Raw genomic sequence first — 22290 nt, forward strand, 5'->3', positions numbered from 1 at the left:
GATAAGTGGATGCATTCTGCAGCGTAATAATTGGACCTGAAACTTCAGTCCAAACCATCAGAAGTATAAGGATGAATTTCTCTAAGTCAGGGTCGAATCTCACCGCCCGGCATTTCCCGAGGCTGTGCTGCCATATATGTCCCACGCACTGCCCACTTGCACCGTTAAAGCCGCACAGGGCAAACTCTGGTGGGAATAATCTTCAGGTGAGAGGTTCATGCCGCAGTAATGGGTCTTGTCCCACGATTAAACTAATATCTGCACTTTCAGTTTCACTTCTTTCACATCCTCTGCCTCATCTTCTGGAGCCCTGGACTGCACCAACTCTGGCAGTAATATCCATGGACTGTACCAACTCTGGCGGTAATATCCATGGACTGTACCAACTTTGGCAGCAATATCCATGGACTGCACCAACTCTGGCAGCAATATCCATGGACAGTACCAACTCTGACAGTAAGATCCATGGACGGCACCAACTCTGACAGTAATATCCATGGACTGCACCAACTTTGGCAGCAATATCCATGGACTGTACCAACTCTGGCAGCAATATCCATGAACTGTACCAACTCTGGCAGCAATATCCATGGACTGTACCAACTCTGACAGTAATATCCATGGACTGTACTAACTCTGACAGTAATATCCACGGACTGTACCAACTCTGACAGTAATATCCAAGGGCTGCACCAACACTGGCAGTAATATCCATGGACTGTACCAACTCTGACAGTAATATCCATGGACTGTACCAACTCTGGCAGTAATATCCATGGACTGTACCAACTCTGGCAGTAATATCCACGGACTGCACAAATTCTGGCAGTAATATCCATGGACTGCACCAACTCTGGCAGCAATATCCACGGACTGCACAAACTCTGGCAGTAATACCCACGGACTGCACCAACTCTGGCAGTAATATCCACGGACTGCACCAACTCTGGCAGTAATATCCATGGACTGTACCAACTCTGGCAGTAATATCCATGGACTGCACCAACTCTGGCAGCAATATCCATGGACTGCACCAACTCTGGCAGCAATATCCTGGCAATGGCTGCTTTAAATTTCATCCTCTGCCCAAACACAGGAACCACACGTGGGGATAAGAGGAATCATCCGCCTTTGGATTGTTGGTCGATAGCGAAGGGACAGAAATGGAACAGATTTTCCCCCGGTCTCTCTCTCTCTCTCTCTCTCTCACTTTCTTTCTCTCTGTTGCGGACGCAGCGAGAACCAATGGAGGGGCCGATTACTGACAAAACCAGCAACTGTACAGAAACTTGAATAGAGGATTCTTCATCCCGACGGATTAATGCGCTGTGCCTAATTGGTCATGGTCTTTGAATGACGAATCCAATACAATAATCACTACATTAGTCGCCAGCACTTGGATGTTTCCTGGAAGAACAGGATGAATGAAAGTGGATGATTACGGTTGTAAACCCGTGATCAATGTTTGGGGAATTATGAGGTGATCCTCTAATCTGTTTGATTTACTTTCCACAACTCACTGCTGTTTAATGGCACGGACCCATTTAACAATCCGGGTATTGCCCCATTTAAAGGCTGGATATTCGCTCATTGAACACTCCGGTTATTCACCAATTTAACACAAGCTTTGAAAGGCATGTGGTTTTAAATAACCGGCCGAGTATCATGTGTTACTGGACTATTGACAACAGCAGCAATGGTTCAGTTTTTGCACCAATAACAACATCAATGGTAGAATGCTTGTCTCCCAGGTTGGGTTAAATTGATGAGAACTTAAAATGACCATAATCGTGGTTTATCATTAGTTTGGTCGATATGCCACGATGGGTTTATATAAAGTATAACCCTTATCAAACAGAGTAAAATATGAACAATTAGAAACTGCTGAGCATGTCTACTCCGGTTCAGTTCAAGCAAACACTCCCATAAGGGTCTGGTCCCCGCTTTCTTCCAGATGTGGATTCCCAGCGGTTTTCTTATTATCCGTACTGTACGTGGATCTGGGATTCTGCTGGACCGGGACTCGGGAATGTCCTGTAACTGGAGCCAGGATTGTGCTGTACCAGGATCAGTGAGTGTGCTTTCATGGTTCACTGGAGTGTGATGTAGCAGGCCCAGTGAGTGAGCTTTCACGGTACATGGGAGTGTGATGTACCAGGACCAGTGAGTGTTCTTTCATGGTACACGGGAGTGTGATGTACCAAGACCAGTGTGTGTGCTTTCATGGTACACGGGAGTGTGATGTAACTGGACCAGTGAGTGTGCTTTCATGGTACACAGGAGTGTGATGTAACTGAACCAGTGAGTGAGCTTTCACGGTACATGGGAGTGTGATGTACCAAGACCAGTGTGTGTGCTTTCATGGTACACGGGAGTGTGATGTAACTGGACCAGTGAGTGTGCTTTCATGGTACACGGGAGTGTGATGTAACTGGACCAGTGAGTGTGCTTTCATGGTACACAGGAGTGTGATGTAACTGAACCAGTGAGTGTGCTTTCATGGTACACGGGAGTGTGATGTACCAGGATGAGTGAGTGTGCTTTCATGGTACACGGGAGTGTGATGTAACTGGACCATTGAGTGTGCTTTCATGGTACATGGGAGTGTCCTGTACCAGGACCAATGAGTGTGCTTTCATGGTGCACAGGAGTGCACTGTACCAGGACCAGTGAGTGAGGTTTCATGGTACACGGGAGTGTGATGTAACAGGACCAGTGAGTGTGCTTTCATGGTACACGGGAGTGCGCTGTACCAGGACCAGTGAGTGTGCTTTCATGGTACACGGGAGTGTGATGTACCAGGACCAGTGAGTATGCTTTCATGGTACACGGGAGTGCGCTGTACCAGGACCAGTGAGTGTGCTTTCATGGTACACGGGAGTGTGATGTACCAGGACGAGTGAGTGAGGTTTCATGGTAGACGGCAGAGAAACAGAGTATCCAATCGTCTCAATATAGAACAGACCATGAACACCACCCATAACAAAATGAAATTCCCCGATATAACAAACTAGTGAGTGAGGTTTCATGGTACATGTGCTGATTTCTGGATTATTTTACCTCAATCTGGTTCAGCACAATTACTGAAACGAATACCGTTTGTGCTTTAAACAAAGCAAGCTTTTATTTAAAAAGCAAATCCCGATCGGGGACTTTATCAGACAGAAGGAATGCAAGTCTGTTCGAACGCACCCACTTCCTTCGGACAAAGTGACGTTATATTGTAAAGGGACGATGGTTATACATTTTCGGCAAAAGATAATAAGATAGGGCTAGTGTGACATCCTAGTTCAGCCTATCTCTTTTGATCCCTCTTTCCTTTTGTCCACTCATTAGCCGACCGAAGTATGGTCTGATTTTAAACAAAGACCTTCTGTTAATGTTTCAGGTTAATAACATGATTTAATAAGACCTTGAGGTTTTTCTGCAAGCTGTGGGTTTTGTTTCAATGCATGTTAGTGTTGTAACATATCGCAGTCTCGAGTCTGAGATGTCATGGCTATTCCTCCATGAATTCTTTGTTAGCTTATACTGTCCCTATACAATTCCCACGTTCTCAACTTCAATGTCTCTATACATTTTTAAACATTCACACATGGGATTGTGCTGTATCGGGACACGGGAGTGTGATGTACTGGGACAGGGGAGAGTGATGTGCCAGGATCAGTGAGTGAGTTGTACCAGTATCAGTGAGTGAGCTGTATCGGGATCAGTGAGTGAGCTGTACCAGGATCAGTGAGTGAGCTGTATCGGGATCAGTGAGTGAGCTGTATCGGGATCAGTGAGTGAGCTGTACCGGGATCAGTGAGTGAGTTGTACCGGGATCAGTGAGTGAGCTGTATCGGGATCAGTGAGTGAGCTGTATCGGGATCAGTGAGTGAGCTGTATCGGGATCAGTGAGTGAGCTGTACCGGGATCAGTGAGTGAGTTGTACCGGGATCAGTGAGTGAGCTGTATCGGGATCAGTGAGTGAGCTGTACCGGGATAAGTGAGTGAGCTGTACCGGGATCAGTGAGTGAGCTGTACCAGGATCAGTGAGTGAGTTGTACCGGGATCAGTGAGTGAGCTGTACCGGGAACAGTGAGTGAGCTGTATCGGGATCATTGAGTGAGCTGTACCAGGATCAGTGAGTGAGTTGTACCGGGATCAGTGAGTGAGCTGTACCGGGATCAGTGAGTGAGCTGTATCGGGATCAGTGAGTGAGCTGTACCAGGATCAGTGAGTGAGTTGTACCGGGATCAGTGAGTGAGCTGTACCGGGATCAGTGAGTGAGCTGTACCGGGATCAGTGAGTGTGCTGTACCGGGATCAGTGAGTGAGCTGTACCGGGATCAGTGAGTGAGCTGTATCGGGATCAGTGAGTGAGCTGTATCGGGATCAGTGAGTGAGTTGTACCGGGATCAGTGAGTGAGCTGTACCGGGATCAGTGAGTGAGCTGTATCGGGATCAGTGAGTGTGCTGTACCAGGATCAGTGAGTGAGCTGTACCGGGATCAGTGAGTGTGCTGTAAGTGAGCTGTATCGGGATCAGTGAGTGTGCTGTACCAGGATCAGTGAGTGAGCTGTACCGGGATCAGTGAGTGTGCTGTACCAGGATCAGTGAGTGAGCTGTACCAGGATCAGTGAGTGAGCTGTACGAGTATCAGTGATTGAGCTGTCCCAGGATCAGTGAGTGTGCTGTACCAGGATCAGTGAGTGAGCTGTACCAGGATCAGTGAGTGAGCTGTACCAGGATCAGTGAGTGAGCTGTACCGGGATCAGTGAGTGTGCTGTGCCAGGATCAGTGAGTGAGCTGTACCGGGATCAGTGAGTGAGCTGTACCGGGATCAGTGAGTGAGCTGTACCAGGATCAGTGAGTGAGCTGTACCAGGATCAGTGAGTGAGCTGTACCAGGATCAGTGAGTGAGCTGTACCGGGATCAGTGAGTGAGCTGTACCAGGATCAGTGAGTTAGCTGCACCAGGATCAGTGAGTGAGTTGTACCAGGATCAGTGAGTGAGCTGTACCAGGATCAGTAAGTGAGCTGCATCGGGATCAGTGAGTGAGCTGTACCGTGATCAGTGAGTGAGCTGTACCGGGATCAGTGAGTGAGCTGTACCAGGATCAGTGAGTGAGCTGTACCAGGATCAGTGAGTGAGCTGTACCAGGATCAGTGAGTAAGCTGTATCGGGATCAGTGAGTGAGCTGTACCAGGATCAGTGAGTGAGCTGTACCGGGATCAGTGAGTGAGCTGTACCGGGATCAGTGAGTGTGCTGTACCGGGATCAGTGAGTGAGCTGTACCGGGATCAGTGAGTGAGCTGTACCGGGATCAGTGAGTGTGCTGTACTGGGATCAGTGAGTGAGCTGTACTGGGATCAGTGAGTGAGCTGTACTGGGATCAGTGAGTGAGCTGTACTGGGATCAGTGAGTGAGCTGTACCAGGATCAGTGAGTGAGCTGTACCAGGATCAGTGAGTGAGCTGTACCGGGAGACGGGAGAGTGCTGTACCGGGAGCAGGATTGCAGCAATGACATTACCTTCTGATCGGGCCGAGAAGCCTTAGGGACTATCCAACGCTGGACGAATGTATCACTGTGCAAAGTGTTTTTTTTTTCGATGTACAATCTGCTTTATTGCACAATAGGTAAAACATACAGAACACTGAGAGCGATAGAGTCCAGTGTAAGCAGTTCAACATCAGTTTGGAAACTGTCACTAAAATAAAGATCTAACAAAAACTTTTGATTAAAAGTTGAAGTACAAACATTGATTCTGTTTCTGTATCTATCCCAGTGAGGATGCAGAGATTAATCACCTGCACAGTCTTCTTCCACCTTGATTTTTTTCTGGTGTATGACCTGATTTTCAAAAAAGTCTTTCTTCAAAGATCAGCAGAGATCCGAGAAAGTTTTCAACACTGAGAAACTGTATTCCCCCTGACTGAGGGGAAATGGTGAACTAATGGTCTAATGTGTAAAATAATGGCACAAGGCTCCCATTGCCAATATACCCCTGGATACCGAGCACAGCCCCTGACTGTCTGAGGCATCAATCCGCTCTTGGTTAACGTGCTGCCCTGGGGGAACACATGTCTGCAAGGACCCTACTATGATATCAACTTACTGTTAAGATTCAAACAGCTTGAGATATGTTTCATAAAATATAAATTACATAAAGCCGACAGTGAAATTAACAGAATATGACATAACAATATATGATATGAAAAAATATGAAACCTTCTCATCGAATTAACTTGAGCATCATTGTGAAAGGATATGTGACTACATTCCTCAAATCCTCTCTGAATTTCTTCTGGGTCACTGCGTAAATAAAAGTGTTCGTGCAGCAACTCAGGAGCTGGAGCATGAAGCTGATTTCCGATACAAACATGGGCAGAGAAACAGTGTATCCCAAGTCATCCAATCGTCTCAATATAGAACAGACCATGAACACCACCCATAACAGTATGAAATTCCCCGATATAACAAACAGTACAATCATCGATTTCCTCCAGTCTCCATCTCTGGGTCACTAGGGCTCTCGCCACTGCTCCGACCCCGGAGTCTACTGCGGGCTCTGCTGGACACTAAAATGTGTCTGACTGTTAAAGCATTGAACAGTCGAATCAAAATAAATAGAATAAAAGGTGTTAAAATGTAATGCATTAATTCAATGATAGTCCAGACCAGCGAACGAGATACACCAATTGGCACACTGCAAAACCATGGACTGTTGGACAGCCAATATTCACTTGTATACAGAAAATACCAAAAAATGTTCCTCAGACAGCTCAGCACTGTCTCTGTTCCTAGAACCACAGTCGCTGTTTGCTCCGTGCAATATTTCGATTTCAGCTTCTGGCAACAAATGGCCACAAACCGATCGAAGGTGAAAGTGACCGTGAACCAGACAGAACAATCTGTGTCTACATAAAGCAGGATAGCGTGGATATCACACATTCTAACGTGCAACAGAAAAAGAAATTGATCCCGATAAACAATAGGAATCTGCCTCAGTATCAGATCGATGATCACGACCAGTAGATCCACCGCTGCCATGGCCACCAGGTAGTGAGTGACACATTTGGAGAGACCACACTTTCCCCGAGACAGGATCACAATCGTCACCACATTAACTGTGAGCAAGAGGAAAATAGGAACATTATTCACAAACAGCGGATACATACAGTAGTTTGCTGTGTTTTCAAAGACATGACAGAGTCGGATCTATAACAAGGATAATATCGTTCTTCACAATAACATGAGATGCACCAAGAATTTTGCTGCTTGGCACTTCATCAAGTGATGGAACCATTTCATATTATCGGTGATGGAGATACGTGGAGATTTGTAATCAGAGGAATCGGTAAATTATCGCAAAATATGAGACACAATGGGACCAAATGAAACACGGTTCAAACCAGAAACTGATTTTAGAACAAACACTAAAATAATGAATGGAGAAGTGTGAGCTTCACCTATACGTGAGCCAGCGGGAGAATGAAATGGGAGGGTATTTGCAGGATTGAATTGCAGAGTGTACGAGTTAGTTGTTGGAGTGATACAGCTGAACTTACTGTCCCGAGGTGGGGATGGAATAGAAGAGGCCTGGCAGTAAGAGGAATGGGACAATCGATGGTGCCCTTAAGATGGGATTTTAAGCTGACAACACCCACTCTCTGTGCTCATAGATCGACAATGGTCATTGGTTCAAGGCATTGAACGCACCTGTACAATGTCACAACCCAAACCTGGCTATCAAATGTTTGTAATCTACGCAATAGTATCATAGGAGTTACTGGATGAATAAAAATACTACAGTTCATCAAATTTACCTTGTAGCTTCCGGGTTGTCGCACGATGTAATGATGATTGCGTCGTTGTCTAATCAGAGCAATCAATCGCTGCCAACAGTGTACAATCGAGCCAGGCATGAGTGGAAGAGAAGCCCCCTGGTGGCGAGCATTGGGAAGTACAGATCCAACGGCATGTGTCCCCTCTCAGCAGCTACTTTTACCACATGACATGTCTCCAATTACAACTGCAGCAACAAGGTATTTATGTCTCGTCTTTAACACAGTGAAGTTTTCCAAGGTGCTCCGCAGGTGTATTATAATATAAAAATTAATGCCCAGACACATAAGGATAAAATGCGGCAGACGACCAAATCTTAGTCAAAAAGGTCGGTTTGAAGGAGCGTCTTAAAGGTGGAAATCGAGGGAGAGAGACAGAGAGGGTTCGGCAGTGAATTCCAGAGCTTAGGGCCCAGGTAACAGAAGGCACGGCCACCAATGTTTGAGCGATTAAAATCAGGGATGCTCAAGAGTGCAGAATTAGAAGAGTGCAGATATCTTGGGGGGGTTGTCGGGCTGGGGAAGTTTACAGAGAAAGGGAGGGGTTTAACAACAATATTTTGAAATAGAGGCGTTACTTAATGGGGAGACAATGTAGGTCAGCAAGTACAGGGGATGGGTGAACTTGGTGCGAGTTCTGACAGGGCAGCCGAGTTTTGGATCAGCCAAAATTTACGTAGGGTAGAATGTGGCTGGGCAGGGGTGCATTGGAACAGTCAATTCTACAGGTAACAAAGGAATGAGTGAGGGTTTCAGCAGCAGTTGAGCTGAGGCAGGAGTGGAGACGGGCGATGTTATGGAGGTGGAAAAAAGCAGTATTAGTTATGGAACGGTATATGTTCAGAAGCTCATCTCAGGGTCACATATACCAGCAAGGTTGCAAACATTGTGATTGAGCCTCAGACAGAAGGTGGGGAGAGTGATGGTGCAAGTGGCTGGAGAACGCAGATTGTGGCAGGGACCAAAGGCAACAGCTTCCCAATATTTTATGGGAGAAATTGTCTGCTCATCCAGAACTGGATGTCGGACCACAGTCTGAAAATTTAGAGTCTTTGGAGGGGTCAAGGGAAGTGGTGGTGACTTCGAGCTGAGTGTCATCAGCGTACATGGGGAAACTGACGCTGTGTTTTCGGATGATATCGCCAAGGGGTAGCATGCAGATGAGAAATAGGAGGGGGCCAAGGATAAATCCATGGAGGACACCAGATGTAACAATGCGGGAGTGGGAAGAGAAGTCTTTGCAGGAGATTCTCTGGCTAAGATTAGAAAGATAAGAATGAACAAGCTGAGTGCAGTCCCACCCAGCTGGATGACTTTGGAGTGTCGTTGAAGGAGAATGGAGTGGTCAGCAGTGTGAAAGAATGCAGATATGTCAAGAAGGATGAGGAGGGATAGCTTATCTTTGTCACAGTCATGTAGGATGACATTTCTGACCATGATGAGCTGTTTCGGTAATGTGGCATGGGCAGAAACCTGAGTGGACAGAATCGAACATGGAAGTGGGAAAGATGCACACGGATTTGTGAGGCGACAACGCATTCAAGGACATTGGCGAGGAAAGGGCGGATGGACACGGGGCGGCAGTTTCCAAGGACAGAGTGGTCAAGCGGTTTGCTTTTTTGAGGCGAGGGTTGATCACAGCAGGTTTGAAGGAGAGAGGGATAGAGCGCGAGGAGAGAGAACCATTAACTGTGTCCATTAACATGGGAGGCAGGAAGGAATGTTGGGTGGTGAGCAGTTTGGTGGTAATAGGGTCGAGGGAGCAGGAAGTGATACATGAACAATTTCAGCACAGATAAGTCATGAGGGGAGATTGGAGAGAAAGTGGAAACATATGCAAGTCCCGGGCTAGGGCAGGGCGATCCTTAGAGGAAGTTTGTCACGGTGGCCTCGGGGAAGGAAGCAAAGTGGCAGAGGCAGCTGATTGGATGGTCTCAATCTTAGAGACAAAGAAGTGCATGAGCTCCTAATATTGTTGTGGGAGGTGAGGATGAAGGCGACTGGGGAGAGGGTTTAAGAAGATGGTTAGCACTCGACAATGGAAGCCGGGTTGATCTTTGCATTCCAGAATGATTCTGGAGTAGGGAGCAATTTTGTCAGACAGGAGCAGGACACAATAATACATTATTATTGGCGGTGAATGGCTAAACCAGTTGTCCGCCATATCCGTTTAAGTCTGTGTCTCTTGGACTTCAGGGAGTGAAGTTGGGTACTGCACCAGGGGGAACAGCCAGTGTGAGAGAGAGACTGATTGTTTTAATCGGGACTGGGCCAACAAATGTGGTGGTGAGGGTGTGGTTGAGCAGATCGGTAGCTGCAGAAATATCGTGGTGAATGGAGGGCCGAAGGCTGGACAGTTGGGATCTCGTAAGTGCAGTTGTAAGAGAGTCGGGAGAGAGAGTTTTCCAGGGCGGTCACAGAAGGACGTAGGTTTGGTGTGGGGCGAGGGGAAAGACACATACACTCTATCCTGGAAAGGTAATTTTTGAAGCATATTTATCGAACTTGCCTCTGAATGAGTCAACTCTCACTGCTTCCACCATCTCCCTCGCGAGCCTGTCGCATATACATTTAAAATTACAACTACTTTACATTATCTCATGTAGAAATATTGTTCCACATTTGTGCTCCTAATACAAAATGTTAAATTCTGAATTAAAGTTTGTTTTGGATATTAGATGTGATTCCAATTTTGATGCTTTGCCCTTGGATTCCCGATGGATTAACATTCCAGGAGCCGAGTAACTGACATCCTATGCTCTTCTGAAGGAAACAACATCTCGGACTCAGGGGAAAGGGTGGGGAGTGGGAATAGCTGAAGTGCCCTTGCAGAGATCTGGCACAGGCTAGACTGGCAGCATGTCCTTCTGTGCTGTAACCATTCTCTGATTCTACACTCGGCAATTGGAAATTCATGTTCACGTGTCATGTGCTGCACCAAGAATACAACGGCGGAAAATGTCCCCTTAATATCATTCATTTTACCGCACAATTTCTCAATTACCTTACAGGTTACAGTTGGAACAATGCTGCTCTTACTGTAAATAGTGGAATAATATGATTCAAACTATAATCGCCCAGAATTTGCGGTCAGTGGAAACGTGATGGTGCTCACCGCTGACCTCGAACAATGCTGCCCACAAAGATCCAGTGATTCCTGTGGCATCAATATCACCCTGCTGATAGTAACTTACATTTGAGGGCAAGTATAGGGGATCTCCAGACTCCAACAACAGTGATGTCATGAAGCTGGCTCAGCAGCCAAACACATTGAACAATTCACAGATTGCAAATTGGGAAGTAAAATACACTGATTATCCTTCACGTTTTAATTATTTTACAGAGAGCGAAATATAGATTGGGACAGGAATAATGTAGAAACTGAAATAATATAAGGAAACATGTTTTTTCAGTTATAAATAACCATGGAATTTTTATCATTGTGGAAGATTTTGACATAACATCGGTATAAAATTAGATTTTTAGTGCCAGAACGATGGTTCAGCAGTAATTAGAACGTAATACACCATCAAAAACACAATTACGTCTCTTTCAACAAGGCTTGACTATTTCCGGGGCTTTTAAGAGAGATATAACAGCATAAAGTTTAATTTATGTCAGCAAGTTGAATTGATTGCCGGCTGTGGGGAGTTTAACAGCGAGTCCAAGGGAGGAACAAGGAATGACTGGCAGCAACTCCTGGATTTCCACCTGTAACTGCGCATGTGCTTACTCCGGACATTGCTCTCAGATTCACAGTTGTAATGATGGCAAATGCTGAGAGCAAATCCCAGGCCATTACTCCAAAACTGGGTTTCAGAAGCGAGAATCGTAAAATCGTAGAATAGTAGAGCACAGGAGGAGGCCAATCGGTGCATCGGATCTGTGCAGGCAAATATTTCCATTCTATTCAAACACTGTGACTCTTGCTCTTTTCCTCAAGTGGTGTGAGTGCACTCGGCTTTTAATTCATATAATGAATAAATCACAATCCAACAACGAATAGTGTCACTAACAAAACACTACGCTGCAATGACGATACACTCGATCAGCGATATGATGAACTGTATCAGATCGGCACGGGATTCAATTGATAATGCAGATTCAGTCTCAGTAATCAAACCATTAAATGTGCTGCATAATAATAAACCGGGATCAAAATTAGAACTGTAATTTAACTATTCAGAAACAGTGACATAACTTAAAACGGGAAATGATTTAAAGTGCGGCAGCTGAATCAGATTGTATTATCAATGATTCTGTCAGCTAACTGTTCTGACTCATTTGTACAATTAAATAATCAACTGTCTAATGCAGAAATTGCCTAATTTGTGTGAGATCATGGAACAGTTTCTCAGCCGAAACTCGGACTCAGAATTTACAGCAAAGTATCCCCTTTAAAGTGAGAGAATAAGTAGTATGGCTGGTCCCATCGCCTGACAGAAGAGTCAGATCTAAATACGACTGCTGAAATGGAACTAATAATGACAAATGAAAGACACAGCATCCATTGAACTGCTAGCAATGAATGGGAGTTCACATCAGTGCAGCATGGACCAGAATCAAACACACACAGGAGCGATTCACAAAACAACAGAGAGGCAGGAGAAAGGAAGGAAGAAAGAGTACTGAAGGAAGTGGTCCTAGAAATAGTGGATGCATTGGTGGTCATTTTCCAACAGTCTATCGACTCTGGATCAGTTCCTATGGACTGGAGGGGAGCTAATGTAACACCACTTTTTGAAAAAGGAGGGAGAGAGAAAACGGGTAATTATAGACCGGTTAGCCTGACATCAGTCGTGGGGAAAATGTTGGAATCAATCATTAAGGACGAAATAGCAACGCATCTGGAAAGCAGTGACAGGATGGGTCCAAGTCAGCATGGATTAATGAAAGGGAAATCAGGCTTGACGAATCTTCTGGAATTTTTTGAGGAAGTAACTAGCAGAGTGGACAAGGGAGAACCAGTGGATGTGGTGTATTTGGACTTTCAAAAGGCTTTTCACAAGGTCTCACCCAAACGATTGGTGTGCAAAATCAAAGATCATGGTATTGGGGGTAATGTACTGATGTGGATAGAGAACTGGTTGGCAGACAGGAAGCAGAGAGCAGGGATAAACGGGTCCTTTTCAAAATGGCAGGCAGTGACTAGTGGAGTGCCGCAGGGCTCAGTGCTGGGACCCCAGCTCATTACAATATACATCAACGATTTAGATGAAGGAATTGAGTGTAATATCTCCAAGTTTGCAGATGACACTAAACTGGGTGGCAGTGTGAGCTGTGAGGGGGATGTTAACAGGCTGCAGGGTGACTTGGACAGGTTAGGTGAGTGGGCAAATGCATGGCAGATGCAGAATAATGTGGATAAATGTGAGGTTATCCACTTTGGGGGTAAAAACGTGAAAGCAGAATATTATCTGAATGGCAGCAGATGAGGAAACGGGGAAGTGTAACGAGACCTGTGTGTCATGGTTCATCAGTCATTGAAAGTTGGCCTCCAGGTACAGCAGGCGGTGAAGAAGACAAATGGTATGTTGGCCCTCATAGCTAGGGGATTTGAGTACAGCAGCAGGAAGGTCTTACTGCAGTTGCACAGGGTCTTGGTGAAGCCTCAACTGAAATATTGTGTTCAATTTTATCTTCTAACCTAAGGAAGGACGTTCTTGCAATTGAGGGAATGCAGCGAAGATTCTACAACTGATTCCCGGGATGGCTGGACTGACATATGAGGATAGACAGGATCAACTGGGCCTTTATTCGCTGGAGTTTAGAAGGATGAGAGGGGATCTCATAGAAACATGCAAGATTCTGATGGGACTGGGCACGTTAGATGCGGGAAGAATCGTCCCGATGTTGGGGAAGTCCAGAACCATGGGACACAATCTTAGGATAAGAGGTAGGACATTTAGCACTGAGATGAGGAGAAACTTGTTCACTCAGAGAGTTGTTAACCTGTGGAATTCTGTATCGCAGAGAGTTGTTGAGGCCAGTTCATTGGATATATTCAAGAGGGAGTTAGATATGGCCCTTCCGGCTAAAGGGATCAAGGGGTATGGAGAGAAAGCAGGAAAGGGGTACTGAGGGAAAATGATCAGCCATGATCTCATTGAATGGTGGTGCAGGCTCGAAGGGCCGAATGGCCTACTCCTGCACCTATTTTCTATGTTTCTATGTTTCTATCAATGAATGAATGAATGAATTGCCGGAGTGCAGCACCTTTCATGACCACAGGATGCCCCAAAGTGTTTTCAGACATCGATGTATTTTAAAGTTTATTCGTTGCTATATTGCAAGGAAAGTAATTGAATAAAAAGCTGGACACATGGACTAAGAAGCCATTTACTGTTAATCTCGGGTTATTGAAATACCGGCTGAAAGGAGGAACATACCAGGGACACCCACTGCAGCAAGCAGAGGATAATACATCTTTTGGACATCAACAATTGCCCATAGAATCTGGAGCTTGATGAGAAAACCAAGAGACATTTTCCCTTGCGATTAGAATCGATGAATCGATGGTTGGTATTAATGCTGGGAGCAATTCACCAATTGAGACAATGCGAAGATTCCCCTTATTTATAGGTGAGAGAATCCATCCAGTTATAACATTTCCCCTGCTGACTGGGTTTAGTTACAGTTACTGAACAAACAGATGATATCAACAACTTTCACAGCAAGACTTTTAATAACATGAGCACAATTCCCAATCAGATAAAGCCCAGAAGACCCAGAGACAAAAGTCTCACATTCCTAAAAGAATAACATAATTGCCTTTTCTTAAAAAAACTTATAAGGAAATACTGGAAATGGTAGAATCATAGAAAGTTACAGCACAGAGAGCAGCCATTGGGCCACCGTGTCTATGTGGGCTGAAAAGGAGCTCTGCAGCCTAATCCCACTTTCCAGCTCTTGGTCCGTAGCCCTGTCGGTTACAGCACTTCAAGTGCATAACCAAACCCTTTGTAAATACGATGCGGTTTTCTGCATTTACTTCCATTCAGGCAGTGACCTCCAAACCCACACTAGTGTTTGGGTTCAGAAGTGTTCTTCACTAATCCCCTCTAATCCTTCAAATCTTTATTTAATTCTCTCCCGCTTGGTAATTTCCATCTCTGCTGAGGGAATTAGCTCCATCCTAACCCACTCTATCTGGGCCCCACATCATTTCATGCACCGCAATCAAATCTCCCCTCCACATTCTCTGTTCCACAGTAAACAACCGCAGGCTATCCAATCTTGTCTCATGGCTAAAATTGTCCAGTCCTGGCAAAATCCTTGTGAATCTCCGTTGTACCCTTTGCAGTCCAATTAACATTTCCTGTGATTTGGTGAACAGAACAATGCTCAGTACTCTCGCTTTGGCCTAACTACAGTTTTAAACAGTTCAAGCATAATAGAAACATAGAAAATAAGTACAGGTGAAGGCCTTCGGGCCTTCACCACCATCCAATATGATCATGGCTGATCATGCAACTTCACTTCCCCATTACTGCTTTCTCTCCACGCCACTTGATCCCTTTAGCCGTAAGGGCCACATCTAACTCCCTTTTGAACACATCTAACGAACTGGCCTCAACAACTTTCTGTGGTGGAGAATTCCATAGGTTCACAATTCTCTAAGTGAAGAAGTCTCTCCTCATCTCAGTCCTAACTGGCTTACCCCTTATCCTTGGACTGTGACTCCAGGTTCTGGACTTCCCCAACATTGGGAACATTCTTCCTGCATCTAACCTGTCCAATCCCATCAGAATTTTATATGTTTCTTTGAGATCCCCTCTCATTCTTCTAAATTCCTGTGAATATAAGCCAAGTTGATCCAGTCTTTCTTCATATGTCAGTCCTGCCATCTCGGGAATCAGTCTGGTGGATCTTCGCTGCACTCTCTCAACAGCCCTTCCGCAGGTTAAGAGATCAAAGGTGTATTAGAAGATCAAATGTGTATCCTCACAAAGGCCCTGTACAACTGCAGTAAGACCTCCCTGCTCCAATACTCAAATCCTCTCGCTCTGAAGGCCAACATGCCATTTAACTTCTTCACTGCCTGCTATACCTGCAGGCCAACTTTCAATGACTGATGTACAATGACACCCAGGTCTCATTGCACCTCCCCTTTTCCTAATCTCTCACAATCCAGGTAATATTCTGCCTTCCTGTTTTTGCCACCAAAGTGGGTAACCTCACATTTATCCACATTATACTGCATCTGCCATGCATTTGCCGACTCACCGAACCTGTCCAGTTCACCCTGAAGCCTCTTAGTTTCCTCCTCACAGCTCACACTGCCACCCAGCTTAGTGTCATCTGCAAACTTGGAGATATTACGTTCAATTCCTTCGTCTAAATTCTTAATGTACATTTTAAAGAGCTGGGGTCCCAGCACTAACCCTTGCGATACCCCACGAGTCACTGCCTGCCATTTTGAAAATAACCTGTTTATTCCTGCTCTTTGCTTCCTGTCTGCCAACCAGTTGTCTATCGACATCAATACATTACCCCAATACCATTTGCTTTAATTTTGCACGTTAATCTCTTGTGTGGGACCTTGTCAAAAGCTTTTTGAAAGTCCACATCCAAATTCACTGGTTCTCCCTTGTCTACTGGTTACATCCTCAAAAAATTCTCGAAGATTTGTCAAGCATGATTTCCAGTTCATAAATCCATGCTGACTTGGATGGATCCTGTCACTGCCTTCCCGATGCGTTGCGATTACATCTTAAATAATTGATTCCAGCATTTTCCCCACTACCGATGTCAGGCTAACCAGTCTATAATTCACTTTTTTCTCTCTCCCTCCTTTCTTAAAAAGTGGGGTTATATAAGCTACCCTCTAATCCATAGGAACTGATCCAGAGTCTATAGAATGTTGGAAAATGATCATCAATGCATCCACTATTTCTCGGGCTACTTCCTTAAGTACTCTGGGTGCAGACTATCAGGCCCTGGGGATTTATTGGCCTTCAATCGCATCTATTTCGCTAACACAATTTCCTGACTAATAAGGATTTCCTTCAGTTCCTCCTTCTCGCCAGACACTCGGTCGTCTAGTATTTCCGGAAGGTTATATGTGTCTTCCTTCGTGAAGACGGAACCAAAGTATTTGTTCAATTGATCTGCCATTTCCTTGTTCTCCATTATAAATTCACATGATTCCGATTGCAAGGGACATAGAAACATAGAATCACAGAAACATTGAAAATAGGTGCAGGATTAGGCCATCCAGCCCTTCGAGCCTGCACCACCATTCAGTAAGATCATGGCTGATCATGGCTTCAGTACCCCGTTCCTGCTTTTTCTCAATACCCCTTGATCCATTTAGCCGCAAGGGCCATATCTAACTCCGTCTTGACTTCACTAATCTTTTTCGCTTCACATATCTATAGAAGCTTTTGCAGTCAGTTTTTATGTTCCCATACTCTTATTTTCCCCTTCCTAATTAAATCCTTATCCTCCTCTGCGGAATTCTAAATTTCTCCCAGTCCTCAGGTTTGCTGCTTTTTCTGGCCAACTTAAATGCCTCTTCCGTGGATTTAACACTATTCCTAATTTCCCTTGTTAGTCACGTTTGAACCACCTTCTCCATTTTATTTTTACTCCAGACAGGGATGTACAATTGTTGAAGTTCATCCATGTGATCTTTAAATGTTTGCCATTGTCTATCCACTGTCAACTCTTTAAGTTTCATTTGCCAGTCTATTCTAGCCAATTCATGTCTCATACCATCGAAGTTACCTTTCCTTAAGTTCAGGACCTGAGTCTCTGAATTAACTGTGCCACTCTCCATCTTAATAAACAATTCTACCATATTATGATCACTCTTCCCCAAGGGGCCTCGCACAACAATATTGCTAATTAGTCCTTTCTCATAACACATCACCCAGTTGAGGATGGCCAGCCCTCGAGTTGGTTCCTCGACATATTAATCTAGAAAACCATCTCTAATACACTCCACGAAATGCTCCTCCACCGTATTTCTACCAGTTTGGTTTGCCCAATCTATATGCAGATTAAAGTCGCCCATGATTGCACGCATCCCTAATTTCTTGTTTGATGCTTTCCCCAACCTCACTACTGCTGTTTGCTTGTCTGTACACAACTCCCACTCGCGTTTTCTGCCCTTTGGTATTCCGCAGCTCTACCCATACAGATTCCACATCATCCAAGCTAATGTCCTTCCTTACGACTGCATTAATTTTCTCTTTAACCAGCAACGCTACCCCACCTCCTTTTCCTTTCTGCCTATCCTTCCTGAATGTTGAATACCTCTGGATGTTGAGTTCCCAACCTTGATCCACCTGGAGTCATGTCTCCATAATCTCAATTATATCATATTCATTAATAGCTGCCTGCGCAGTTAATTCGCCCACCTTATTACGAATAATCCTCGCATTGATGCACAGAGCTTTCAGGTTGTCGTTTTAATACACTTTGTCTCTTTAGACTTTTACTGTAATGTAGCCATTTTTGATTTTTGTCTTGGGTTTCTCTGTCCTCCACTTTTACGTTTCTTCTTTCTATTTTTGCTTCTGCCCCATTTTACTTCCCTCTGTCTCCCTCCATAGCTTCCCATCCCCCTGCCATATTAGTTTAAACTCTTCCCAACAGCACTAGCAAAAACTGCCCCTAGGACATTGGTTCCGATCCTGTCTGGTTTGTACTGGTCCTACCTCCCCCAGAACAAGCTCCAATGTCCCAGGAATTTGAATCCCTCTCTTCTGCACCACTCCTCAAGCCACGTATTCATCTGAGCTATCCTGCAATTCCTACTCTGACTAGCACGTGGCACTGGTAGCAATCGTGAGATTACTTCCTTTGATGTCCGACTTTTTAATTTAACTCCTAGATCCCTAAACTGAGCTTGTAGGACCTCATCACGTTTTTATCTATATCGTGGGTATCTATATGCACCACTACAGCTGGCTGTTCACCCTGCCCCTCCAGAATGCGCTTCAGCCGCTCCGAGACATACTTGACCTTTGCACCAGGGAGGCAACATACCATCCTGGAGTCTCGTTTTCACCCGCAGAAATACCTAACTATTCCCCTTTAAATAGAATCCCCTATCACTTTTGCTCTCCCACTCTTTGTCCTGCCCTCCTGTGCAGCAGAGCCAACCCTGGTGCCATGGACGGCTGCTGCTGCCTTCCCCTGATGAGTGATCTCCCCCAACAGTACCCAAGGTGGTGTATCTGTTTTGGAGAGAGATGGCTACAGGGGACACCTGCAGTACCTTCCTTCCACTGCTCTTTTTTTTGGTCACCCATTCCTTATCTGCCTGAGTAACCTTTAGCTGTGGTATGACCAACTCACTAAACATACTATTCACGACTTCCTCAGCATCGCGGATGCTCCAGAGTGAAACCATGTGCAGCTCCAGTGCCACAATGTGGTCTGCCATAGCTGCAGCTGGATACACTTCCTGCACATGCAGTCGTCAGGGATGCTGGAAACGTCGCTGTCTTCCCACATAGCTCGGGTGGAGCATGACACAGGTCTGGGCTCTCCTGCCATGACTTAACCCTTAAATTAGTTAATTTTTCAACAATGACAAGGTTTCTTACTGCTAAGAACAAGAAGAAAGAAAAATGAAAGGAAAACTACGCACTACTCAACCAGCCAATCACTAACCCTCTTGGTTGTGACGTTACCCTTCGATTACTTTAAACTTATTTCTTACTTTTGATCCTGCACCAGCTGTAGCTCGCTGCTCGCTGCTCCTCCTCCAGCTACACCTCCGACTGCCGCCGATCCCCGGGCTCCTGCTGGGCCTTTATAGGGCCCTGCTCGCTCCACCTTCCTGCCGCTCGAACGCCTGGATGACTGGAGACCAGCTCTGCTGCACGGATCTGGTGTACACACATATCGCAGTGTGGGCTGGCCCGTGCTGTCTCTGGGCCCCTTGCCCTGAACTCACGTCGCCCCTGGGCCCCGATCACATCCCTCTCCAGTCTCTCGCTGCTCCTGCTGTACCTGCCCACGCTCCAATCACCGACCTGGACTTTGATGACATCACTCTTCGCTGCCGTCGCCCTCCTGCACCAGCTCGCACTGTACCTTGCCGTGGTACACCACCACGCTGCTCCCAGGCCGCCGCTCACCGCTCCTTTTATGGCCCCGACCTGCCGCTGGTGTTCTCACGCAGGTCGGGGCCTCCACGCTTTCCCAGCAAATCCAGTTACACGCCGTGTCACCGCACAATTCTCAGCTGTGATTGTAAGCTGGCTATATTTAAAGCTATCGCAGAGGCTGCAAGCAGTGTTCCCTGGTAGTCTAGTGGTTAGTATTCGGTGCTCTCACTGCCGTGGTCTGGGTTTGATTCTTGGTCACAGAAAGCATTTTTTAAGAGCAAGTTGACAAAAATAATTGAAGTCTGTGAGATACTGAATAATTCTTTCAATCATCATTAATCCATCCACATGTGTTGCACACTGAAGGAAATATAAATAAGTTTGCCGAGTGACTGTTAAAGTTTAACACATTTTTATACAACCGTAGAATCAGCAGAAAAACAGGATTTTCAGCCCATAGTACCTAATAAATAGCCCATAGTACAAGAGTAAGGAAGTCTTGCTACAATTGTACAGGGCTCTGGTGAGACCTCACCTGGAGTACTGCACACAGTTTTGGTCTCCTTATCTGAGAAAGGATATACTTGCCTTGGAGGTGGTACAACGGAGGTTCACCAGATTGATTCCTGGGATGAGACGACTGTCCAATGATGAGAGATTGTGTAGAACATGCCAATACTCTCTGGAGTTCAGAAGAAAGAGAGGTGATCTCATTGAAATGGACAATATTCTGAAGGGGATTGACAGGATAGCTGTTGAGAAACCCGGCTAGCTCAGTCGGTAGAACATGAGACTCTTAATCTCAGGTTCGTGGGTTGGGCGATTAATTTTCCTTAAATCTTATGTTGTTTTCACTGGGAAACATTATTAATTAACCCATAATCTTCTTTTGCACAATGAAAGAAATGCGAACTGAGGGAGAGTTGATAATTTAATCATTTGTTCTGTGCTCTGCATAAGAACACAAGAACCAGGAGCAGGAGTCGGACATTTGGCCCTTCGAGCCTGCCTTCTTTTGCACTGAAACAACTTCTAACCGTGTTTTTAAATTAGCAGTGCCAGATATTTCGAGGGCACCTTTCAATACTTCACAAACCCATTGCTTTCGCGACAGCCACCCGGGATCGAGGCCGTTTCTGAAGTAACTTTGATATGACCGTTTGTCGTTGAAGTGGAGTAATTTTATGAAGTTAGATGGATGTCCCAATGCACTTCAGAGTGGTGTCAAAACAAATTAGTTTGTAATTAAATACAATTAATGTCAGGAGTGGGTTTCAAACCCATGCCTCAAGAGGAGACTGCGACCTGAACGCAGCGCCTTAGACCGCTCGGCCATCCTGACTGGTGAATGAAATAGTTGCAAATTATTACTCTGGAAAGTTTCAGACCGGGCGCTTGTTCAGTGTTGCTGGAAGGCCCAGTGACCGGGATATCCTCTCCTCCGGGGTTTTCCTGAGCGTGTGCTCGGTGTCCGGGGAGCTTTGGCCCGGGTCCGAGGTAGCTTGCATCATGCGACAATGTGGCCCGGACTGCTTTTGTTTAATTTTATCGCACACAAGTTTTTGTTTCAAAAATAATATTTCTGCCTGCGATCAAACTAAGGTCATTTCGCATGTGAGACAAACGTGATAACCACTATATTACAGAAACTACTGCTTAGCTCAGTGCTCAGAGAGAAGTGTTCAGCAACAAGCTGAAATGCTCAAACCCTCTCTCTGCAAAAAGTTCCTTTTACAAACATTTCTCTGACCGGAACTGCACAAATCAAAAATGTTCTCCTTTCAATGTCATGAAGCTCCCCAATTTCCGCCTCTGCAATTTTCTGGACAAGGACAAGGACTGAAAGTGCTTTGCGATCAGAAAATTGCCGGAACCCCTGTGGATAATGACAGGGCTTTTGATGGTTGACGGCATCGATGTGAATTGCTCTGCATCAATAATTAGCAGAGCGTAAAGAGGGGAAACTGACATTATGGAGGAGAAAAGGCCGAGCCAAATTGTAATGTTGGAGAGGGTTTTGTTGTTTTGGGAAATGTTTCCAATTTTTTGCCATGGTTGGTTCCATGGTGTAATGGTCAGCACTCTGGATTCTGAATTTAGTGATTCAAGTTCAAATCTTGGTGGATCTGAATTCATGTTGTCCCAGCTGCTGAAAATTTGTGATCAACAAGTGAAAGACACCTGGTGCTGGTGGCCAGTTTTGTTGCCTTTGTCAATGAGGCTTGATCAAAAGTCTCGTTGTCAAATCATGTGCTCAACCGACAGTTACCTGTTACAAATCAGTGGAGGAGAAACGAGTTTGTTGTCTAATGCTGCCTTTATCTGCAGAGCATAAAGAGGGGAAACTGACACATCCTGTGAAGATGCCCCACTTTCGAACATTCATTTGATGAAT

General features: G+C 45.3%; 1 protein-coding gene and 1 pseudogene across 1 annotated transcript in view; one reads left to right on the top strand and one right to left on the bottom strand.

Annotated features, from left to right (window-relative positions):
• LOC139254830 (probable G-protein coupled receptor 139) overlaps nt 1–22290 on the top strand; it is a 122649-nt gene that overhangs the window by 71866 nt on the left and 28493 nt on the right. The window lies entirely within an intron of this gene.
• On the bottom strand, nt 6219–14316 carry LOC139254820 (probable G-protein coupled receptor 139; annotated as a pseudogene).

Source organism: Pristiophorus japonicus, unplaced genomic scaffold, assembly GCF_044704955.1.
Source record: "Pristiophorus japonicus isolate sPriJap1 unplaced genomic scaffold, sPriJap1.hap1 HAP1_SCAFFOLD_58, whole genome shotgun sequence".
In the NCBI taxonomy this organism is placed as follows: Eukaryota; Metazoa; Chordata; class Chondrichthyes; family Pristiophoridae; genus Pristiophorus; species Pristiophorus japonicus.